The 14,010-nt window shown below is 39.3% G+C and overlaps 1 protein-coding gene across 2 annotated transcripts in view; it reads left to right on the top strand.

Annotated features, from left to right (window-relative positions):
- The window catches only part of TMPRSS15 (transmembrane serine protease 15), a 148,886-nt gene that overhangs the window by 103,078 nt on the left and 31,798 nt on the right, over nt 1–14,010 (top strand). The gene's annotated exons all lie outside the window — the stretch shown is intronic.

Below are 14,010 nucleotides of genomic sequence, written 5' to 3'. Positions count from 1 at the left end.
TAAATAATATTTTCTTTTATTTTTAAATTTTAATTTACAAGTCCAACACCAAAGGAAATTTTAATTTTAGTCTTAGCTATGTCCCTAGGGTGGGATGAGTGAGGCAGTGAGCTGGTCAGGTAGGGGTGCTGGGGGGAGGGTGTGAAAAGAAATTTTATTTTACTTGGTTTAACTGACCTAGCTAAAAAGCTCATCATTTGCCAGAATTGCAATTTATAACTCTGATGGGTCTTTTTCCTGTTTTAGAATTAGAAATGCATTAATTAAAAATAAGTAAAGAGAAAATAGTAGCAAACTACTGTAACTGTGTAACTTCCTAAGATTCATCTTAGGCTTATTACCTAACAGGGTTGGGGAAAACACAATGGCTAGGTAATTACATCTGCTATGGGCAAGGGCATGAAAGCAAGCGTACCACCATACCACTGATTTGTAATCCAAAAGCTAGATCAGCAGCTCCCAGACCTGGTGCTGCGTTACAGTCACCCAGTCATGGTCCCAGACATGCAGATTCAGGGTGGTCTAGGTCAGTGGTTCCCAGTGTGTGATTTTAGAAGCACATTAATAACTGAATCGCTTTGCTGTACAGCAGAAATTAACACAACTTTGTATTAACACAACTATACTTCAATCAAATGAAATTTTTTTAAAAAGAAGCAAATTAGCAGCATCTGCAACACCCGGGATGCATGTATACAGATGCATGTTCTGGAACCGCCACCTCAGACCCACTGGTCCGAAAGTCTACAGCAGGGCACAGCAATCTGTGTTTGAATAGCTCTTCAGGTGATTCTGCTGTTCACTGAAGTTTGAGAACCACTATCTAGGGTAGGTGTCCTTAACCTTCTTTTGCGTGTGTCATGGGCATTTTTGGCAGTCTGGTGAAACTTGCCAACCTCTTCTTAAGTTCATATTTTTGCATAAAGTAAAATACACATAATTACAAAGGAAATTCATTACATTGAAAAAAATTATCAAAGTATTAAAAATACAGTGTGGTATTATATATTTCTTTATTAATGTAGTAAATAAGATATAGTGGTGATTCCAATGATTATTGTACTATCAAAAATGAGCATAAATGATATTTTTCCAGTTATACAGTAACTGCAGTATGATCTGAAGATATCTGCAATTGGTTTTGGTGGCAAAAGTATAGGTGTTTAATAATATTGTGGTTAGTCACCTGAATTTGTATCAGAAGAAAAGACTATATTTCAATTAGAGGTTAGTAAAAATAAAGATGTCATTATTTCTCCTCCAACTATAAGCCCCCTACAGGTTACCATGAACTACTAGGGGCTCCATAGAACCCAGGCTGGAATTTTGGCTAGAATGAGGCCCAGAGGTCTCGGTTCTTTAAAGAAGCCCCAGTCGGGCTTCCCTGGTGGCGCAGTGGTTGAGAATCCGCCTGCCAATGCAGGAGACACGGGTTCGTGCCCTGGTCCGGGAAGATCCCACATGCCGCGGAGCAACTAAGCCCGTGAGCCATGGCCGCTGAGCCTGTGCGTCCGGAGCCTGTGCTCCGCAACGGGAGAGGCCACAACAGTGAGAGGCCCGCATACCGCAAAAAAAAATAAATAAATAAATAAAAATAAAATAAAATAAAGAAGCCCCAGTGATTCTGATAAGCAGTCCTCTCATTTCAAAGGAACCCATGGAACTTTGTGTACTTGTTTCAGTAGAAAGCACAGAAATTGTACAAAACATCTCCAGAGTTTGGCAGTTTGATTTCATCTGGTGTTAAAAACAAAGTAAAAACAAACAAACGAACATTTTTTTCCCACTGCAACCAGGTTTAAATACCCTACGTTAGGGTCATCTCTGACTTAATCCAGGGGGTTCCTCAGCTTGTCATTCCCAAACTAGCCTATTTTAATTTCTCTGGAAAACATTTTCCCCCAGTAGATCAAAACAAAATTAGAGAGTTTAAAAAGACCACTATAAGTAGGACATAATTAAAAGGGTAAAAAAAAAAAATCATGGCTAAGTTTTCAACAAACACAGGTTGGTATTATTGCTTGCTTGGAAAAAATTCATTCCTGATTTATCCCACTAAGTATTTGAAAACGTATTATTGGGAATTAAGGTACTGTTTTATGTGAAATGTCACTTATTTTTATTAATACAATTGAAGGAGAAATCTCTTTGTCTTTAACTTTTATTTTGACTTACACTCAAACGGGTATTTTGTAACCCAGAGAGATTTATGTGGCAAGGAAATTACTGAGAATGTAAGTATAAACATAAAGGTTAAGAAAATCTCTTTTGGTCAGTTGTGAATCATCTACCAATAAATTTTCTGCAACATAGTTGTTTAGTCTATGAAAGTCTTTTAATAGAGTTAGGGATTTTATTTGTTTTTTACTCGAAGACTTTTTTTTCACTTAAAGTTTGTTACATAAAAACAACAAGATATTATGGTTTTCCCCAAACCAAACTATCTTCACCATTCCCTTAAATCCTGTTGTTTGGGGAGGGGGAGGGAGACATATATTCTAAAATAGAAATAGATAAGGGCAGGAGAAAACTATCATCCCTTGAATATATTCTCAACAGTTCAGTTTTTCAGTTCTGAGATTTTGTTTCTAAATAATAAATGGTGACTTAACATATCGTTGCTAACCTTTTATTTTGCCAAGAATATTTTAAATATTGAATATATCTTTATCGTCTCCATCATTTCTTAAAATAAGAAATAGTTTGTCATAAACTTCTGCTGCTTATATTCTGTTTACTATGAATACAAACTGGAATAAATTGTGTTCAGTCTGAAAAAGGTGAGCTTGATTTGGAAGGATTTGAAATGCAGGTACTCTGTCTCCAATTAAATTCCAACTTTTAACATCCAGCACTGACACCTGGAAATACTTGTATGAACTGATGGCCTCTATACACCACTCTTAGGTTGCTGATACCAATATTTACAACAAAAAAATTAATTATGGGAGTACTTTAGAAGTTTTTTCCAAAAGAATGTTTTTTCCAGTTCTGAATAACCCAAAACAATATATCTACACCATTAACTGCAGTCTTTTCTCATATAAAGTTTGAGGCTGCATATATAGAACACGATCTTAGAATACAAGCTTTATGTGTGTCATTTTTTCCACATGCATACATAATCTCTATTTTTCTCAGCCAGATAGTGAAAACATCACTATGGAACAGCACTTCAAAATCCCAGGGTAGCACATTTAGGGTTTACTAAATAGTCTATTCTTAAAGCTTTGCCTCTAGTCTTCCTCCTAGAATAGGCATGTGTTAAAAATTTAATTGCCAGGGGGCGGAGAGAAGATGGCGGAAGAGTAAGACGCGGAGATCACCTTCCTCCCCACAAATACATCAGAAATACACCTACACGTGGAACTGCTCCTATAAAACACCCACTGAACGCTGGCAGAAGACCTCAGACCTCCCAAAAGGCAAGAAACACCCCCACGTACCTGGGTAGGGTAAAAGAATAAGCAGAGACAAAAGAATAGGGACGAGACCTGCACCAGTGGGAGGGAGCCGTGAAGGAGGAAAGGTTTCCACACACTAGAAGCCCCTTCACGGGCGGAGACTGCGGGTGGCGGAGGGGGGGGGAGCTGCGGAGCCGCGGAGGAGAGCACAGCAACAGGGGTGCGGAGGTCAAAGCGGAGAGATTCCCGCAAATGGGATGGCTGCCGACCGGCACTCACCGGCCTGAGAGGCTTGTCTGCTCAACCGCCGGGGCGGGCGGGGGCTGGGAGCTGAGGCTCGGGCTTCGGTCGGAAGCCGGGAGAGGACTGGGGGTTGGCGGCGTGAACACAGCCTGAAGGGGTTAGTGCAGCACGGCTAACCGGGAGGGAGTCTGGGAGAAGTCTGGAGCTGCCGAAGAGGCGAGAGACTTTTTCTTCCCTCTTTGCTTCCTGGGGCGCGAGGAGAGGGGATTAAGCGCGCCGCTTAAAGGAGCTCCAGAGACAGGCGCGAACCTGCCGAAGAGACAAGAGACTTTTTCTTGCCTCTTTGTTTCCTGGTGCGAGAGGAAAGGGGATTAAGCGCGCCGCGTAAAGGAGCTCCAGAAACACGCGTGAGCCGTGGCTGTCGGCGCAGACACCAGAGACGGGCGTGGGACGCTAGGGCTGTGGCTGCCGCCACCAAGAAGCCTGTGTGCGAGCACAGGTCACTCTCCACACCTCCCCTCCTGGGAGCCTGTGCAACCCGCCACTGCCAGGGTCCCAAGATCTAGGGACAACTTACCTGGGAGAACGCGCGGCACACCTCAGGCTGGTGCAGCGTCATGCCGGCCTCTGCCGCCGCAGGCTAGCCCCATATCCGTACCCCTCCCTCCCCCTGGCCTGAGCCAGAGCCCCCGAATCAGCTGCTCCTTTAACCTCGTCCTGTCTGAGGGAAGAGCAGACGCCCTCTGACGACCTACATGCAGAGGCGGGGCCAAATACAAAGCTGAACCCCGTGAGCTGTGCGAACAAAGAGGAGAGGGGGAGGTCTCTCCCAGCAGCCAATTAATGCTCCACAATCAGATTGAAGTGCTCTGCATCTGTGGAATACCTGAATAGACAGCGAATCATCCCAAGTTGAGGAGGTGGACTTTGGGAGCAAGATATATTATTATTTTCTCCTATTTCTCTTTTTGTGAGTGTGTATGTGTGTGCTGCTGTGTGAGATTTTGTCTGTATAGCTTTGCTTTCACCATTTGTCCTAGGGTTCTGACTGAACTGGGTTTTTTGTTGTTTTTTTATAAAATTTTTCTTCGTAATAATTATTTTTTATTTTAATATCTTTATTTTATCCTACTTTATCTCTTTTCTTTCTTTCTTTCTTCCTTTCTTCCCGTCTTCCTTCCTGTGTTTGTTCCTTCCTCCCTTTCTTCCTCCCTTCCTCCCTCCCTTCCTTCCTTCCTTCCTTTCTTCCATCCTTCCTCCGTTTCTTCCTTCGTTCCTTTCTTGCTTCCTTCCTTCCTTCATTTCTTCGTTCCTTTCTTGCTTCCTCCCTTCCTTCATTTCTTCCTTCCTTTCTTCTTTCCTTCCTTCCTTTCTTCCTTTTTTCCTTCCTTCCTTTCTTCCTTTTTTCCTTCCTTCCTTTCTTTCTTTCCTTTCTATTTTTTCTCCCTTTTATTCTGAGCTGTGTGGATTAAACGCTCTTGGTGCCCCAGCCAGGCGTCAGGGCTGTGTCTCTGAGGTGGGAGAACCAACCTCAGGACACTGATCCACAAGAGACCTCCCAGCTCCATGTAATATCAAACAGTGATAAGCTCCCAGAGACCTCCATCTCAACACCAAAACCCAGCTTCACTCAAGGACCAACAACCTACAGTTCTGGATACCCTATGCCCAACAAATAGCAAGACAGGACTACAGCCCCATCCATTAGCAGAGAGGCTGCATAAAATCATAATAAGGCTACCGACATCCCCAAACACACTACCAGACGTGGACCTGCCCACCAGAAAGACAAGATCCAGCCTCATCCACCAGAACATAGGCACTAGTCCCCCCAACCAGGAAACATACTCAACCCACTGAACCAACCTTAGCCACTGGGGACAGACACCAAAAACAATGGGAACTAGGAAGCTGCAGCCTGCAAAAAGGAGACCCCAAACACAGTAAGCAAGATGAAAAGACAGAAAAACACACAGCAAATGAAGGAGCAAGGTAAAAACCCACCAGACCTAACAAATGAAGAGGAAATAGGCAGCCTACCTGAAAAAGAATTCAGAATAATGATAGTAAAGATGATCCAAAATCTTGGAAATAGAATAGACAAAATGCAAGAAACATTTAACAAGGACCTAGAAGAAATAAAGAGGAAGCAAGCAATGATGAGCAACACAATAAATGAAATGAAAAATACTCTAGATGGGATCAATAGCAGAATAACTGAGGCAGAAGGACGGATAAGTGACCTGGAAGATAAAATAGTGGAAATAACTACTGCAGAGCAGAAGAATGAAAAGAACTGAGGACAGTCTCAGAGACCTCTGGGACAACATTAAACGCACCAAAATTCAAATTATAGGGGTCCCAGAAGAAGAAGAGAAAAAGAAAGGGACTGAGAAAATATTTGAAGAGATTACAGTTGAAAACTTCCCTAATATGGGAAAGGAAATAGTCAATCAAGTCCAGGAAGCACAGAGAGTCCCATACAGGATAAATCCAAGGGGAAACACGCCAAGACACATATTAATCAAACTATCAAAAATTAAATACAAAGAAAATATATTAAAAGCAGCAAGGGACAAACAAATAACACACAAGGGAATCCCCATAAGGTTAACAGCTGATCTTTCAGCAGAAACTCTACAAGCCAGAAGGGAGTGGCAGGACATATTTAAAGTGATGAAGGAGAAAAACGTACAACCCAGATTACTCCACCCAGCAAGACACTCATTCAGATTTGATGGAGAAATTAAAATCTTTACAGACAAGCAAAAGCTGAGAGAGTTCAGCACCACCAAAACAGCTTTACAACAAATGCTAAAGGAACTTCTCTAGGCAAGAAACACAAGAGAAGGAAAAGACCTACAAGGACAAACCCGAAACAAGTAAATGGTAATAGGAACATACATATCGATAATTACCTTAAAGGTAAATGGATTATATGCTCCCACCAAAAGACACGGACTGGCTGAATGGAGACAAAAATGAGACCAATATACATGCTGTCTACAAGACACCCACTTCAGACCTAGGGACACATACAGACTGAAAGTGAGGGGATGGAAAAAGATATTCCATGCAAATGGAAATCAGAAGAAAGCTGGAGTAGCACTTCTCATATCAGACAAAATAGACTTTAAAATAAAAACTATTACAAGAGACAAAGAAGGGCACTACATAATGATCAAGGGATCGATCCATGAAGAAGATATAACAATTGTAAATGTTTATGCACCCAACATAGGAGCACCTCAATACATAAGGCAAATACTAACAGCCATAAAAGGGGAAATCGACAGTAACACAATCATAGTAGGGGACTTTAAGACCCCACTTTCACCAATGGACAGATCATCCAAAATGATCTGATTAAGATGGACTTAATTGATATTTTTAGGATATTCCATCCAAAAACAACAGAATACACATTTTTCTCAAGTGCTCATGGAACATTCTCCAGGATAGATCATATCTTGGGTCACAAATATAGCCTTGGTAAATTTAAGAAAATTGAAATCATATCAAGTATCTTTTCCAACCACAATGCTATGAGACTAAATATCAATTACAGGAAAAGATCTGTAAAAAATACACTCACATGGAGGCTAAACAATACACTACTTAATAACGAAGTGATCACTGAAGAAATCAAAGAGGAAATAAAAAACCTCTTAGAAACAAATGACAATGGAGACACGACGACCCAAAACCTATGGGATACAGCAAAAGCAGTTCTAAGAGGGAAGTTTATAGCAATACAATCATACCTTAAGAAACAGGAAACATCTCGAATAAACAACCTAACTTTGCACCTAAAGCAATTAGAGAAAGAAGAACAAAAAAAACCCAAATTTAGCAGAAGGAAAGAAATCATAAAGATCAGATCAGAAATAAATGAAAAAGAAATGAAGGAAACAATAGCAAGGATCAATAAAAGTGAAAGCTGGTTCTTTGAAAAGATAAATAAAATTGATAAACCATTAGCCAGACTCATCAAGAAAAAAAGGGAGAAGACTCAAATCAATAGAATTAGAAATGAAAAATGAGACGTTACAAGGGATACTGCAAAAATACAAAAGATTATTAGAGATTACTACAAGCAGCTCTATGCCAATAAAATGAACAACCTGGAAGAAATGGACAAATTCTTAGAAATGCACAACTGCCGAGACTGAACCAGGAAGAAATAGAAAATATGAACAGACCAATCACAAGCACTGAAATTGAAACTGTGATTAAAAATCTTCCAACAAACAAAAGCCCAGGACCAGATGGCTTCACAGGCGAATTCTATCAAACTTTTAGAGATGACCTAAGACCTATTCTTCTCAAACTCTTCCAAAAGATAGCAGAGGGAGGAACACTCCCAAACTCATTCTATGAGGCCACCATCACCCTGATACCAAAACCAGACAAAGACATCACAAAGAAAGAAAACTACAGGCCAATATCACTGATGAACATAGATGCAAAAATCCTCAACAAAATACTAGCAAAAGAATCCAACAGCACATTAAAAGGATCATACACCATGATCAAGTGGGGTTTATCCCAGGAATGCAAGGATTCTTCAATACACGCAAATCAATCAACGTGATACACCATATCAACAAGCTGAAGGAGAAAAACCATATGATCATCTCAATAGATGCAGAGAAAGCTTTTGGCAATATTCAACACTAATTTATGATAAAAACCCTGCAGAAGGTAGGCATAGAGGGAACTTTCCTCAACATAATAAAGGCCATATATGACAAACCCACAGCCAGCATCATTCTCAATGGTGAAAAACTGAAACCATTTCCATTAAGATCAGGAACAAGACAAGGTTGCCCACTCTCACCACTCTTATTCAACATAGTTTTGGAAGTTCTAGCCACAGCAATCAGAGAAGAAAAAGAAATAAAAGGAATCCAAATCGGAAAAGAAGTAAAGCTGTCACTTTTTACGGATGACATGATACTATACATAGAGAATCCTAAGGATGCTACCAGAAAACTATGAGAGCTAATCAATGAATTTGGTAAAGTAGCAGGATACAAAATTAATGCACAGAAATCTCTGGCATTCTTATATACTAATGATGAAAAATCTGAGAGTGAAATTAAGAAAACACTCCCATTTACCATTGCAACAAAAAAAATAAAATATCTAGGAATAAACCTACCTAAGGACACAAAAGACCTGTAAGCAGAAAATTATAAGACACTGATGAAAGAAATTAAATACAATACAAGCAGATGGAGAGATATACCATGTTCTTGGATTGGAAGACTCAACATTGCGAAAATGACTCTACTACCCAAAGCAATCTACAGATTCAATGCAATCCCTATCAAACTACCACTGGTATTTTTTACAGTACTAGAAAGAAAAATTTCACAATTTGTATGGAAACACAAAAGGCCCTGAATACCAAAAGCAATCTTGAGAACGAAAAATGGAGCTGGAGGAATCAGGCTCCCTGACTTCACACTATACTACAAAGCTACAGTAATCAAGACAGTATGGTACTGACACAAAAACAGAAATATAGATTAATGGAACAGGAGAGAAAGCCCAGAGATAAACCCACACACATTTGGTCACCGTATCTTTGATAAAGGAGGCAAGAATATACAGTGGAGAAAAGACAGCCTCTTCAATAAGTGGTGCTGGGAAAACTGGACAGCTACCTGTAAAAGTATGAAATTAGAACACTCCCTAACACCACACACAAAACTAAACTCAAAAGGGGTCAAAGACCTAAATGTAAGGCCAGACACTATCAAACTCTTAGAGGAAAACATAGGCAGAACACTTATGATATGAATCACAGCAAGATCCTTTTTGACCCATCTCCTAGAGAAATGGAAATAAAACCAAAAATAAACAAATGGGACCTAATGAAACGTAAAAGCTTTTGCACAGCAAAGAATACCATAAACAAGACCAAAAGATAACCCTCAGAATGGGAGAAAATATTTGCAAATGAAGCAACTGACAAAGGATTAATTTCCAAAATTTATAAGCAACTCATGCAGTTCAATAACAAAAAAACAAACAACCCAATCCAAAAATGGGCAGAAGAACTAAATAGACATTTCTCCAAAGAAGATATACAGATTGGCAACAAACATGTGAAAGAATGCTCAACATCGTTAATCATTAGAGAACTGCAAATCAAACCTACAATGAGATTTCATCACACACCAGTCAGAATGGCCATCATCAAAAACTCTAGAAACAATAAATGCTGGAGAGGGCGTGGAGAAAAGGGAACACTTGCACTGCTGGTGAGAATGTAAATTGATACAGCCACTATGGAGAATAGTATGGAGGTTCCTTAAAAAACTACAAATAGAATTAACATACGACCCCGCAATCCCACTACTGGGCATATACCCTGAGAAAACCATAATTCAAAAAGAGTCATGCACCAAAATGTTCATTGCAGCTGTATTTACAATAGCCAGGACATGGAAGCCACCTAAATGTCCATCAACAGATGCGTGGATAAAGAAAATGTAGCACATATATGAAATATTACTCAACCATAAAAAGAAATGAAACTGAGTTATTTGTAATGAGGTGGATAGACCTGGAGTCTGTCATACAGAGTGGAGTAAGTCAGGAGAAAAACAAATACCGTATGCTAACACATATATATGGAATCTAAGAAAAAAAAATGTCATGAAGAGACTAGGGGTAGGATGGGAATAAAACACAGACTTACTAGAGCATGGACTTGAGGATATGGGGAGGGGGAAGGGTAAGCTGTGACGAAGTGAGAGAGTGGCATTGACATATATACACTCCCAAATGTAAAATAGATAGCTAGTGGGAAGCAGCTGCATAGCACAGGGAGATCAGCTTGGTGCTTTGTGACCACCTAGAGGGGTGGGATAGGGAGGGTGGGAGGGAGGGAGACGCAAGAGGGAAGAGATATGGGAACATATGTATATGTAAAACTGATTCACTTTGTTGTAAAGCAGAAACTAACAGACCATTGTAAAACAGTTATACTCTAATAAAGATGTTAAAAACAAAAAAAATAACAACAATTTAACTGCCAATCCCATCAGTGCAATGCCAGTGGTAGGTGTGTAATAAATAGATACTAGATTAAAAACTGATTTATAAATAATTTTTCAATTTAATTTTGTTTTGAGTTTTCAGAGAAATTAATGCATCCCCTCAGGATCTGTCTTTAAAAAGACAGCTAAACAATAGACTAAAAACAGCTAGAGATAATAGAAGTCTTAAATCCACAACTCCGATATATATTTTTAATGAATTACTCTTCTAGATGTCTCCCCACGTAGTCATGAGTGCTGTCAAATGACAAAACTAAAACAATTTAATAACGAGTTTGATGTCCTTTTTTCAAGAGTAAACAGCCCATGGATTGGGGGTACAGTGCCTCACAAGCAGTGGAGCACTATTCCTGAGGGATTTGGGGCAAGAGTGAGTTTTATGGAACATTAGAAGAGGCAATGAAGGTCAGGGATTTCCTTATAGGCATATAGGCTACCAGTTCCTATTTTCTAGGGTGAGGTGAGCTAGCTAAACCTGTGTTGGAAGACTGTGACTGGTGTTACATTTTCTTTCTACATTTCAAGTGAAGCAGTTCCTGTAAGTGTAGGCTGACTTAGGTTTAGATTTGTGATGTGGGCCAGGCCCCTGGGTGACCACCATTTTGTGGGTCCTGATATATGAATTAACTTTATCAGTGGCTTAAACAGATTGCTTATAGTAAGGTTACTATAGGTAACTAGAAGTCACTTTGGAAGCCAAAGAGAAGACCTCTGAACAAGTAAAGAATTAGATATTTTATTTGACTGTGACAGTGGTTTGTGACTAGGAAGCATCAGAATCACCTGGAAGGTTTGTTAAAAGACTCATCACTGGATCTCACCCCCAGAGTTTCAAAATTGTGGGTGGATCTGGGATAGAACTGGGCGATTTGCAACTAGCCCCTGCTGAGGCTAATGCTGCTTATCTGGATTACACACCTGGAAAATCTTTCATCATGGAGAGTGGGGAACATAGAAAACTACCTAGAAGAATATCCAACACACATAGGCATTCAGCAGAGTAAGGATACTGAGAACATGAACCAAAAGCGGTAACAGAAGACAGACATCTAAAAGGGAGATTGGAGAGTAGCTAGGATTCACCAACTTGTCCCTCCCAGTGAAGAGGTACACTAACCAACCAATTCCAATGATGTTTCTGGAGCCTCCATGCAAAGTCAACACAACTAGAGCCTCTTCAAATTGGATAGACATTCCTTGATATTCTTAAAAGTCAAGATTAGTGTTGATGAATTATACCAGAAGCTGTACCAATGGTAAAATTCAGTCATCTAAAATCCCTTTTGATCCACATCCTGTCTTCCCTAAATGTGTGAATCCTTAACTCAAAGATTCCTGCAGTGGTAAAGTCCTTCCTGATCTAGAGCATTCCTGACCTTCTACACCCTCTGCTGCCATTTGAGATCTTTTTTTTTAACTGAAGTATAGTTAACTTACAATATTATATTAATTTCAGGTGCACAACATATTGGATATTTTTATAGGTTACACACTGTCGGGGAGGAAGAAATTTTCCTCTACCCTTCTATAGCTTCTTCTGGCTGGTCTAAGAATTAAATTGACATTGGAGAGATTAATAGGAAGTTTCTACCTCTTTGTCCTTCCTTGCACCCATTTCCCCTCTGGCAACCCCTGTTTGTTCTTTGTATCTGTGAACAAACCCCTGTTTGTTCTTTATATCTGTGAGTCTGTTTCTACTCTGTTATATTTGTTCACTTGTTTTGTTTTTTAGAAAACATCCAGTATTTGTCTTTCTCTGTCTGACTTATTTTGCTTAGCATAATAAGGTCCACCCATTTTGTCATAAATGAGAAGATTACATTCTTTTTTTATGGCTGAGCAATATTCCTGTGTGTGTGTGTGTGTGTGTGTGTGTGTGTGTGTACCACATCTTATTTATCCATTCATCTGTCGATGGGTACATAGGTTGCTTCCATATCTTGGCTATTGTAAATAATGCTGCTATGAACTTTGGGGTGCAAGTATCTTTTCAGATTAGTGTTTTCCTTTTCTTTGGATGTCTTTATGCCTGTTTTGTTTTCTGAGCTATAAAAAATATATTTTGTATAAGTCCTTAAATAAGATGATTCTTCCCACATAGAAGGAATATCTTAATCTTTAGCAATAATAGTAGCAACACTCATTTTCCCTTTGGTAAATCCATTTCAGATTTTATTAAAGGAATGGTGATTGATTTGTGTGCTTGAGTTACGTTTATCTATTTATAAAATGAAAGTGCAAGATGATAAATTCTGGGACATTAAATACAAGCTCCATTGTTCCAATTCTCTGTTCAGTGAATGAAAGGTATCAGACACTTTCACTTTCTTTAAAGTGTTGTCTTACCTGAAAGAGAAAGGAAACACCCTCTACTTCGTTCTTTTCCTCTTACTGATCATAACAGCCATGAATGTTCCTTGGAAACTTCCTCTATGCACACAGACAGAAAAGGGTCAGCGTTGACTATAGCCTGGGAAAAACACTGGACCTTCTTTTGAAGAGGCAGTGGGTGGGTCCTTCAAGATACTCCAAAAGATAGGAACCACATCATCTCCCTGCCAGCCCAGAGAAGATAGCAGAAATCAGGATGTTTCCAGCCTAAAGGCATATTTTTATATGAAGATTAAAATCTGGAATAAATAAAAGGCAAGAAAAATATTAGAAAGTGAGAAGCTAAAAATTTCCAGCTAAGCCTAGGGAAGAGTGGATAATTAAAAGAAATCTTCAGTGAAGGCTCACAGTTGAGAGCATGGCTATAACAGATTTTCAGGGATAAGAAAGACCAGTAACTTAATGTCTTTTGTCACATGGAGGTGTCTTTTTATCCCATTCTGGTTCACCATTTGACACTTGGAGGTACAGGCTGCATACTCCCTCTTTTAGAGCAAAAACATAGCTTCCAATTTGAAATTAGGGCTGTTAGACTTTGAATTGAATGAAATATCAAGAACAAAGCAACAAAGGTAAACACTGAGGATCTCCTTTTTCTATGTTGTTCTTAGGCAACGTGCATTTTTTTAAAAGATGAATTACACTCAACAGGAAAAAAAAAGATCAACAAATTATGTTGCAGCAGTTCTTTGAAGTTGTCATTATAATTGACCATTATAGAAATTGTTGGACAACATAGAAAAGTCGAATGAAACAAATCAGACACTCAAATGACATATGCACTGATTTTAACTCTGTTAAATAACATATATGAGCAGGCAAACAAGAACAAGAGGTATTATGCAAAAATTAAAATTACATTTTATGTCATTATGAGTAATTCTTCTACTGAGTTGTAC

The sequence above is a fragment of the Kogia breviceps genome, chromosome 5 (assembly GCF_026419965.1).
Source record: "Kogia breviceps isolate mKogBre1 chromosome 5, mKogBre1 haplotype 1, whole genome shotgun sequence".
NCBI lineage: Eukaryota > Metazoa > Chordata > Mammalia > Artiodactyla > Physeteridae > Kogia > Kogia breviceps.
This window is presented reverse-complemented; position numbering and strand designations above follow the sequence as displayed.